The following is an 8,523-nucleotide window of genomic DNA, read 5'->3' as shown; positions in this document are numbered from 1 at the left end:
TGGAGGATGCAGTCGCGCACCGACGCCTACTGCACCGGGTGGGTAGCTCGCTAGGATATCGCGCTTCCCCCTCGGCTCGGTAGTTAAACATTTAAATAGCACGGGGTAATAAATATCCGTATTACATTGCCGCCCTCTCAAGTGCCCCCGAATTAGCGCAGACCTGGACGCTTTAAGCGATCAGGTTTTCGGTTTTAAACGATAACGATTGCGCTACGCTCTCCTCCGTGCTCGGCTCCTTTGCTGTCTCGTTTAGTCTGGGTACATTGAATTTTTAACACGGAGAATTATTAGACATGTATCCTTATTTTTCGTACGCCTGATTATCACACTAGGGTCTGAAGGAATTCCTACTGCAAGTTACGCAAGAGGCTTTTAATTTTTTTTTTATTAAAAGCAGTTATAATCCATTTATTTATTTATTTATTTTATCAATAAACAGCGTGGCATTTCATTGAAAGACCTAAGGTCTTTCTGCAATTGTCAGCCTATTGCAGAAATTATTTTTTACAACACTCTGTGTATTGTAAAAATTTATTATTTTCCGCAATCGTCAGCCTATTGCAGAAACTAGTTTTTACAATGCTCTGTGTATTGTAAAAATTCGATATTTTCTGCAATTGTCAGCCTATTGCAGAAAATAATTTTTACAATGCTCTGTGTATTGTAAAAATTCGATATTTTCTGCAATTGTCAGCCTATTGCAAAAATTATTTTTTACAACACTCTGTGTATTGTAAAAATTCGATATTTTCTGCAATTGTCAGCCTATTGCAGAAATTATTTTTTACACTTCTCTGTGTATTGTAAAAATTTGATATTTTCTGCAACACTCTGTGTATTGTAAAAATTCGATAGTTTCTGCAATTGTCAGCCTATTGCAGAAACTAGTTTTTACAATACTCTGTGTATTGTAAAAACTCGATAGTTTCTGCAATTGTCAGCCTATTGCAGAACCTAGTTTTTACAATGCTCTGTGTATTGTAAAAACTCGATATTTTTTGCAATTGTCAAGATGCAGGTCTGCAAATAATTGTGTGGAACACTCTTTAATTGGTTGCCAGAATGTCAAAACTTTCCAGGTTCGCTTTATCATGCTTGAACATTCTACATAATTATTTCGGTAGTCCAACAAAGTTATTTTCAAATTTGTATTTAGTTAAATTTTTAGTGCACTGTTGGTGCACGGAAAGAATTGTCTCTTAAAAATTTACTTTCAAAATTTGGTAATTGTGGGCGAATGTGTGACCTCGACGAATTTTACTATACTTTTTAGTAAAATTTACTAAAAGTATAGTAAAATTCACTATACCTGTAGTAAAATTTATTGAAAGTATTGTAGTACATTGTAGTAAATTTTATTATAAAGTATAGTAAAATTCTTTGAGGCCACACATTATTTATCCCACAATTACCAGATTTTGAGGATAAGTTTTAAAAGAAAATTTTCTCCGTGTGTAGAATATCTAAGATCCCTTCGTTAATCTGAATGTACAGACGCGTGAGGCATAACAAATTCGTCCGGCGTGCAACAAATTCGCAATTCGTGCGTAACAATTAAATTCGAAGCGATCCGGAGCAAAGGGGGAAAGGAAGAGGGGAGGAGTAACGGTAACGTGGGAAACCGGACGATGGGGAGAAGCCGAGGATCTCGGAACCTGCGAGCGGCAGAAGAGAAACGGCGCACGGAGGGCGCAAAGTGATCGCTGGGGTGGTTGGAAGGAGGGTGGTTTAAGTAAGAGAGGTGGACGAGCAAGAAGCTCGCGGAGAGAGAGATGAGGGCTAGATCGGACAGCAGCGAGGGAAACGAGGGGTGCTCTCATCAGACGCGTCAGTTGCCCCTCGGGCGCCACGCTTCATCCCCTCGAACTGCGTTTCTAGTGTCTCCAGAGTCTTTTCCGTCCCTTCCTCATCGGCGTCCGCTTATTTCCTCCTTCCCTACATTTCATCCGACGTCTCCGTAACGCTCTCCAAGAGGGGGGGGGGGGGGACGGCGCGCAATTTTGCGTCGTCGCTTAACCCATGTGCTTCCGGTACGCTTTCTAATACTCGGATCAACGTATCTTTAATCGTCTTTCCGAACGAAATATTACATGGGGCGAGACCGCTCGTAGCATCCTCTGAGCTTAAGCGCGCGTTTTTTCTTTTTAGCTTTAGTATTTGAAATTTAGAGAACTGTTTATGGTGTAACTGTCTGTTACACTTGCGTCCCGCGAGACTTAGTTCATGTAAACGCTTCGCGTCTAACTTGGAAACTTTTAACATCTCAATATTTCCATTAAGCATTTACGTTACGACTAACTCATTCATTAGATTGGATTAATTCTTACACGAAATAATAACGTTGTGTTGAAGGTATTTAAAAATTTACCCAGAGATCTAAAAATAATTTTGTTATCCCATTAAAATAATTATGAAGAACGTTCGAGCGTGATAAGCAGTACTACGAAAAGTTATGACATTTTAGCAATCGTACAGATAAAACGAATATTGTTATTTTGACAATATCTTTAGTTCAAATGAAAATCTTGAAATAAGATTATATTGCATTAGATCAAAAAAAAATTATTTAAAATTGAAGATTCGTTTTAAAATTTTATATAATTTAATCAAGAAAATGACATATTCTTGTTGTTTAAGAATAATTGTCTTATGGAATGGAAAGGAAAAAAATATTGGATAGAAAATACTGTACGTTTAAATCAAAGATTATAATTTTCTTAGAATAAAATTATCAGAATAATTATATTATATTCTTGAAATAATAATTATAGTATTGAAATAGAACTATAATATTATTGAAATTCAAGATTTTTACATTCTTCTAAGAAGATTATATATTGTTGAGTGTACAAGAAACAATGAACGCGGTCATATAAGAGTTAATTTGACAATTGCTTTTTTTCCGTGCAGTTTGAGCGTTTTACATAATTATTTCGAACATAATTTTCTCACCTATATTCAGTTAAATTTTTAGATGTCTTAACAAAACCGTTCTTTCCGCGCACCTATACCATAAAGTTTAAATGGCAGCATTATTATATGACACATTAACATTTTTTAAATATTGGGATACTTCTTGAGCCTTGTCTTTCAGAATTCCTTCTTACAATAGATAAACAGTCGTATCTCCACACTCCAGAAAATTTCTGTATCGAAATGGGGGTTTAATCTCATTACAGAAATTTCCAGTCCATCGTAATTAGCAACTACTACTTTCGAGGAGTACTCTTCCCGCTTCTGCTCGCGACGGGGACACCGGAAGAGATCGAAGAGACACACGACGACAGGGTTGACACTCTTCTAGGTTTTTTCCTTCGAAGGCCGCGATCTAACGGTTGCTAGGAGACCCGTTTCCTCTCCCAAGGAGAGAAAGATCTCTCTCTCTCTCTCTCTCTCTCTTTCTTTCTCTTTCGCCATTATCCGTGCTAGAAGATCCACCGCGGGCGACGTCGAAGCGCGTAGCGCGGCGCAGGATCAAAGTGCAATCTAATCGCGTAATGGCCGGAGTATTAGGGCAGCCACTCGCCGCAGAGTCGGTTCCCTCCTTCTCTCACCGTCCCGCGCTCATAGACGCGGCGGTAATTAAGGAGCACGATCCGGCCGCGCCGCTCCTTATTACAAGCCGGGGCCCGACGTTCGTGGCGTGAATTGATCTCCCACCGACGTCCTGATGACCCACGAGATGCTAATTACTCTCGGCCACGCGTTCGTCCTTTTCACGCTCCCCTGATTCGGCGATTTCTGCCTTTCGTGTGTCAATTGGTGCCCTTAATAACGGGATACATAACGAGCATCTCTTTCTCTCTCTCTCTCTCTCTCTCTCTCTCTCTCTCTCTTTTTAATCGAAAAGAAGGAACGAACATCCCACTCGCCACGAAACAAGCGAAAATAAATGGAGGAGCAAGAGTAGCCTCCTCTAATTGCACATCAAATCGGAGAATTCCTTTAAACTAAATCTTACCCAGCGTGTTCCAATTAAATTATAAACGTAACACGTCGTGTGGAATGTAAATTAAAACTTGCCTCTTGTAAGAGAGAATTCTACGTAATACTTTTTATATTGACAAAATATTATATTTTTATACAATACACTTCATGTACACGAAGGGAATTATTGTATATCTTTTCGGATAGAAATTTTCGACTCGCCTCTCGTATATCTTAACGTTATATGTGGTATTTACATCTGTATCTATTATTATGATAAATTTTCAACGTGATTGACGACCAATTCGTCAGGATTTCCAAATTGGAAGGAATTTTAACCCAGGAAGCCAGGAAACTACCGATTCCCATTCCTCTTCCCCTCGTAACAAGAACGATCGTGAAAATTGGCCGCCATCGAGTAGACCACGGTGAAATGATGCCCTCGTTTGTTCGGTGAACGATTTCGAAAATTGGGAACCGCCGACCAAGAGATTCACCAGATCGTTAGATCGTTACAGATACGTGGGCCGCCGAGGAGCGTAGGGATAGCTAATTATCGGTGATCGCGCTGTTCTCTTCCACGATCTAATCGCGCGCGCGCCTATTAATTGCGCGTTTCTTTATGATCACACGTACTTCGGAATGCACATGCATCTGCGGTGCCCTCATTATACAAATTTATTACGTGTTTACAGTATCCCAATTTCATTCGACGAACCTCCGAGAGCCCTTCATCGGAGCACCTATTATTAACATCCGTTCCTAGGCAATTTTTTCATCTACCGCGATCAGAATTTCATCAAAACTACGATGGACGATCATTAGAGGGGACGATTAGATAAACAACAGACAAAAATCTTCAGAGATCGACGGATTAAAAATCTCTCCTTTCCTGTTTATTGCGTAACGCTAACGACTCTGACAAGAGTGCCCAAGGTTTGTTTCGCAAGAATTTATGAGCGAAACATATTGAAATCAAGTAGTTGTTAATATTTGTTAGGATGAAGAAAAAGGAAGTCAAGAGATTACAACCAGAAAGAAAGATCACCAAGAGAAAAGATTCTCCGAAAAATTTCACAGCGTAAAACAAGAGCGCCGTATAACAACGTTGCTATACTTTTAATTGTCCCGTTCAATGTTGTTGAAAAAAAAACGCATCTCTTGATTGGCGGTGATTTGTCAGTCGCGTGTCAGTCGATCTCTCGGCCACGTCTCGTTCGGGATTCCTCGAATTTTTCCCTTTGGCCTCTCTCTGGTTCTAAACAACTCGCGCGGTCCACACCTGCCATAATCAATCGAAATTGGCCGTGTGTGCTACACACGGGGAGGAGGCGGTGGATAGATAGCTGCTCGCAGCGCCCTGTGATCTGGCGCGTTAACCGGCGACGTCAGGACAATGATTATCTTGGTGTAGCGCAGGTGCATCCTCCCGTAAACAGGTAGCCTCTCTCGTATCCACGGAATTTCTTTCAAATTCCCGAACTGCCCCTAGGGGAGAGACCCTCTGTCTGTCCTCTCTCGCTCTCTCTCTGTCTCAGTAAGCAGATTCTCGTTATCCGTTTCGGAGAGGTTCTGCACGGGCACGTTCCCTCTTCTAGAAACGCGCGGATGCGCGACACGCAATTTTCAATTCCACGGTGTAATTAATTTAGCGGAAGTGAGGCGAATCGGGAAGAAGGCGACGACTCGGTTAATTGCTCGCCAACGCGTGCGTGTCCAAATTTCAACGAAACTACTATGGCTCGTATGTGCGTGCGCCCGTGCATCTGTGTGTATGTGTGTGTGTGTGTGTGTACGTGCGCGCCTCATTTCATATTGCACGGTCGTTCTGTCCTAGTCTCTATTGCTCTTCCGTTGAATTCCTCCGCAACGGAGATCGAAAGACAAAAGCAAGGCAAACTCATAACTTTCAAGGAAGGCGCCAATTTTGTCTCTAAAATTGTATCTAAATGTAATTTAATCCCAGAATGCTGCTCATATTTTTTTTAACATTAATAATACTCGAGGTGAAAATTCGCCCGTGCGATAAAAAATCTTTTTATACCTTTTCATGTCCTCTTTATGAATGAAGATGGTAGATTAACTAAACTAACACTATTTTAATGTAAAATAAACGAGTTTTAATGTTCAACAATCTTATTAAATATTATTGTGACTCACAATATACTCGCTCTTACTACATGTTATTTTTTTATGCAATGTTTTTTACAAATTTTTTAAACAATGTAATGATTTCTTTCAATTTTACTTTACATCTAGTATCATATGAAAATCGAGGCATGGGTAGTAAATCGCGATAGCAATTGCTGCAGCCGGACGGGACACAAAATCAGTAATCGCACCCTTCTCTCCTTCACGCCACTCAATCGCGCTCGATCAATTGCCGCTTTCCATGCTTGAGATCGTATTTTGCATGCGCAACGATCGATTTCTCGAAAGACGAAGCTGGTTGACGACGAAAGATGTTGATGGCGTAAAAGCTGCCAAATAAAGGCCGCAGGGAGAGAAAGATCCGAAGCGGAGAGAAGATCAGGCAAAAAGGGACAGAAAGAGAGAGAGAGGGGGGGGGAGGAGAGGAGAGGAACGAGATAATGTGAGAGTCGCGGTTGTCACGAGAGACGAAGCAGTCGGCGGAGAACTGAAATTACGTGCGCGCGTCCCCGTAAAACCTCGCAATAATGAACTTTTAATAGCCGGTCAGGTGCCTGACGAGCGAACGGAGAAGCGACAGTGTATGCTAATGATACTGCTCAATTAGCGGCCATACAAAGTCGAGAGAAAAAGAGAAAGATGGAACGAGAACAAAACAAAAACGAGAGAGAGGGAGGAGAAAAGCACCGCGCCACGAATCCCGAGACGGATGTGATCTAAAAGTTCCTGATTTTAAAGACTGCCCTCGCCATGCAGCGGCCGGCAGCACGCACCTTCTGCTCCTCCTTCCCTCCTTCTTTTTCATATCCTCCGCTCTGCCCCCTTTAATAAATAGCGTTCCCCGTTCTCTCTTTATGTCTGGCTAATAATAAACCGATGTCTCTCTTTCCGTCTATCCGCCGCGCCTCTCTCCCCCGTCTCCTCCCTCTCCCGCGTCTGTAAAATTACAACTTTGGACCGGGGACCTCGAGCACCCCGAGGTACTAATAAAATTCAGTCCTTTTTCCGCGACCTGAATTGCGCCGTGCATGCAGTGTATACCGATGGTACACCATGCGCCCTTTTTATTCAAGATTTAAGAGTCTCTTTATCGATCGGACCTCGTTGTCGGAGAGATGTATCCCAAGTCCGTTTGACTATTCTTTGAAATTATGAATTTTAACTCTCAACGTCAAACGAGTTCACCGCGTACTCAAAAAAACTACGACCGATCGCCGTCGCGTGACAGCGTCTACGCGCGTACCACGCGGCAGATAAGACGCATTAATAATGCAGCGTATTGCGGTGCCTCCTCCTCGCGAAAGGAGAAAAAGCGCTGCAGCGCTACATATATTATGCATCAGGTGGTGGAAGAAGCATGTGCGAGCAGGCGGGGGAAAAAAGAGAGGAAAAAGGGAGAGATATCCTGTTGTTTTCGGATAAAAACCGTGCTGACAGTTTCGCTAAATTCCGACGTCACCACACGCGTATCACATCGACTTATCCGCTACCGAAAGGGCGAGAGGGGGATGCTCTCTCGCTATTTTTTAATATTTCAAAACTTACTTTACATATCAATATTATATAAATAAAGTATCGAACGCGTGTTAAGTGAAATATCAATAATTCACTGAAAAAAAAAAAAATGCAGTAACCATAATATTACTATAATTTATAGTCATTTTTTGACCCGACCATATTTTTATAGTTATTCAATAATATAAATTACAGTCGCAAATATCACATATTTTTCCCTCGATGTTCAAAATAATAATAATAATAATTGATGTGAGGTAAAAAAGGCGCAAAAAACACCCGGATCCTAATTTAAACGAAAAGATAACGCGATCTGCGCATTACAAAGTATTATTAAAGACGAGCTTTCGGTGCTCCTTCGTTATGGAAACAATCAAAGTTAAGTGTGGGTCGATATTGCGAGCTTCTGCCTCTTCTCTCTCTCTCTCTCTCGCTTCTTTTCTCCCCTCTCACGATCTTTCCGTTCGCGCGCGGGATGATCGCGCGCGGTATCGATAGATCTCTCGCCCGTAATTGCCGTGATTGTTGCGCGATCACGTAACTCGATCTACGCGATAGAACTAATCCATTATTACGTACGTACGCCACGTATGCGTGTATACGTGTAGCACAGGTGTGCATTAGATTTTATTTGCCAAACGACAAAAAACTGATTGCGCCGCGGCTCCACGCGCCTCAGTCGACAGTTGCGTACGTTTGCGGCATAGAGATTGGGCGATAAAACGCCGATTGCAAGCCCGTCGGATAATGATAATCGCTCTTTTTCCCCCATTTTTACACAACGCGACCGACCTCGGTCTGTTCACTATAATTTCTCTATCAACAATGAGAAACAGTTTTCTACAAACGAGACCTTCTCTATTATCTTGAGAATCTGTATAGATTCTATGGTCATTGAAGAATCTTTTACGTTTGTAAAATAAGAAG

General features: G+C 41.6%; 1 protein-coding gene across 1 annotated transcript in view; it reads left to right on the top strand.

Moving 5' to 3' along the window:
• Positions 1-8,523, top strand: part of LOC118647905 — a 72,915-nt gene that overhangs the window by 3,230 nt on the left and 61,162 nt on the right. The window lies entirely within an intron of this gene.

This window comes from Monomorium pharaonis, chromosome 11, assembly GCF_013373865.1.
Source record: "Monomorium pharaonis isolate MP-MQ-018 chromosome 11, ASM1337386v2, whole genome shotgun sequence".
NCBI lineage: Eukaryota > Metazoa > Arthropoda > Insecta > Hymenoptera > Formicidae > Monomorium > Monomorium pharaonis.
This window is presented reverse-complemented; position numbering and strand designations above follow the sequence as displayed.